The sequence below is a fragment of the Galeopterus variegatus genome, unplaced genomic scaffold (genome assembly GCF_000696425.1).
Source record: "Galeopterus variegatus unplaced genomic scaffold, G_variegatus-3.0.2 Scaffold628, whole genome shotgun sequence".
Taxonomy (NCBI): domain Eukaryota; kingdom Metazoa; phylum Chordata; class Mammalia; order Dermoptera; family Cynocephalidae; genus Galeopterus; species Galeopterus variegatus.
The window spans coordinates 565811-567999 of NW_007726739.1; the positions used below are offsets into that span (position 1 = coordinate 565811).

Below are 2189 nucleotides of genomic sequence, written 5' to 3' on the forward strand. Positions count from 1 at the left end.
TGAATGAACAAGTGAATGAATGATATTAAAATACAAGGTAGTGGAAACTAATATCTTGAATGCAGGGATAAATATATATATTTGTGTATAACAAATGTTGAACTATTAAAAAGATCTTTCATTCTTTCGTATAAGACATTTGTTAACTGTGATTTATAAGATTAAGACCAAGTTGGGGCTTTGACATCAATATTTGTGGAATTCCAGATTTTTTAATAGGTCTTTAACCTCTCTGCTGGAATGCAAATCTAGATTCCTAGAAATTTTTCTAAGTGACTTTCATTAAAATAATTAATTTAAACATTTGATCACATAATCATTGATCTACATGCTCTAACAGTAATTAGTAGGAATTTCAGTGGTAGAGAACAGAGAAAATGGACTTCGTTAAAGAAGTAATCCAAGAAATTTCTCAGACTCAGGGTCATGAGTTTCCAGACTCAAAGTGTTCACTTAGTGTTCAGCACAAAGATCTATAGCAAGGACCATTATTGTGTGATTTTAGAACACTAGAGATAGTGAGAAGATCATAAAACCTCCTGGAGTGGGAAAAAAACCAACTCAGTCACATATATAGGATTAGAAATTACAGTAGCAATGATTGTCTCAATTGCTAGAAGACATGGAGTAATGTTTTTATAATTCTGGGAGAGAAATTCTTTTCATCCTAAAATTATATATCCAGTCAGATTATCAATCAAGTGTAAAGTTAGGATAAAGATATTTTCTGGCATATATGGTCTCATATCTCTCATGCACACATTCTTAGGAAGCCACTGGAAAATATTTACCACCAAAATGAAGAATAAACCAAAAAAGACAAAGACTTGGGATCAAGGAAATGTGAGGCTTAGTACATGAACAATGTAAAGATTTTCTGTGATAAAGATAAAAGGAAGTCCAAGAAGTCTTGGTAATGAGGAATTCAGAATGGAGCAGAAACAGAATGTACTTGTTATGATTTTAATCTTAAATTTGTTAAGACTTGTTTTGTGGCCTAAAATAAGATCTATCCTGCAGAAAGTTCTGTGTGTGCTTGAGGGGAACTTGTATTGTGTTGCTGTTGGATGGAAAGTTCTGTATGTCTTTCAGGATCATTTGGCATAAAGTATAGTTTCTGTCTGATGTTTCTTTATTGATTTTCTGTGTGGTTGATTTATCCATTGTTTAAAGCGGAGTATTAAAGTCCCCTACTATTGTTTTATTACTGTCTATTTCTCCCTTAAGATCTGTTAGTATTTAATTTATATATTTAGGTGCTCCAGTGTTGGGTGCATACTCATATATATTTATGATTGTTATATCCTATTGATTAATGGATCCCTTAATCCTTATATAGTGACTTGTCTCTTGTTACACTTTTTGACTTAAAGTCTGTTTTGTCTGATGTAAGTATAGCTACCCCTGCTCTCTTTTGGTATCCATTTGCATAGAAAACAATTTGTCTCCACACTTCCAGCTTATGTGTGTCCTTAAAGCTGAGTCAAGTCTCATGAGAACAGAATACAGTGTTTTTTTTAATCCATTTGGCCTCAGAGGGTTAGACGTGATGGAGGGATTTGCTCCTGCCACAGGTTGTGGACACCTCCACAGTCATCTCCGAGTTTCCCAGTATTTTTATAAACAGAGATTAAACCATGATGCCACTCACCCTCTCTTCCCTTTTCCATATGTTACTTGATCTCCTTTCCCATCTTGGTGCTTGCACATTTTGGATATTTAGCCAAATTCTTGCAGTATTTTAGTTCTCAGTTCTCACCATTTCCTCTGGTTGTCAAGCCTTTGTGTAAAAACTCACATAGCTATGGAGTGGGGCCTTGTTGAAAAAGGTGACTTTCCTCCAATTGATCTGCATCTCTGCTTCTGGCTCCTCAAACAATGGGTTGACAGTAATGCAGGGTAACAGTTTTCCTATTTCTCAGTCACCAGGTTGTGAATATTTCTATATGGATTTTCCATTATTAATGTTACTATGGTTCTTTGTTTTGAAATTAAAATTCTGAATGTAAAAAAAAAAATTCATTTGGCTACTCTCTATCTTTTGATTGGAGAATTTAATACGTTTACATTTAAAGTACTAATTGATAGTAAAGATTTACTATTTCTATTTTGTTAATTGTTTTCTCACTCTTTTGTAATTTCGTGCTCTCTCTTTTTTTCTCTTGCTGTTTTCCTTTGTGATTTGATGA

The 2189-nt window shown here is 33.7% G+C and overlaps 1 pseudogene across 1 annotated transcript in view; it reads left to right on the forward strand.

Annotated features, from left to right (window-relative positions):
• LOC103588934 overlaps positions 1 to 913 on the forward strand; it is a 20430-nt pseudogene extending 19517 nt beyond the window's left edge. Inside the window, exon 3 of the transcript XR_550348.1 lies at positions 770 to 913. The product of XR_550348.1 is annotated as a centlein-like (transcript). The remainder of the gene's footprint in view (positions 1 to 769) is intronic.
• Positions 914 to 2189: the final 1276 nt, after the last annotated feature.